Source organism: Trypanosoma theileri, assembly GCF_002087225.1.
Source record: "Trypanosoma theileri isolate Edinburgh chromosome Unknown TM35_Tth_3_V1, whole genome shotgun sequence".
In the NCBI taxonomy this organism is placed as follows: Eukaryota; Euglenozoa; class Kinetoplastea; order Trypanosomatida; family Trypanosomatidae; genus Trypanosoma; species Trypanosoma theileri.
This window is the reverse complement of record NW_021639845.1, coordinates 50,333-50,730: the sequence shown is the minus strand read 5'-3', so window position 1 is coordinate 50,730 and position 398 is coordinate 50,333.

The following is a 398-nucleotide window of genomic DNA, read 5'->3' as shown; positions in this document are numbered from 1 at the left end:
TTTTTTTTTTTTTTTTTTTTTTTTTTTTTCTTTTTTTTTGTATCGCTGGAAAGGGCAAACCCCTAGAAACAGCTCTGGCGGGCCTGTTTCCCGGAAGAATCTTCCGAGGCCCCATTTGGAAAGGAAGCCTTCCCGCATGTTAACCGGCGGTGCCGCCTGGAAAAAATGATGCCTCTAAATCAAATAACGTTGCGGTTTCGTCGCAAACTGCATCCTGGCACCGGGAAACGTTGCATAAAGAAACATCGGCCTCGTATTCATCCTGGGTCTTCTTTCCCTCGGCCACGCAATGGATCGCCTTCTCTGCCCTGGCAGTTTCCCCTGCGCCACCTTAAACGGGACCATTGGATTCACGTTCCTTGAAATGCGTTCCGCGTTTCCATGCATTATATTCCACG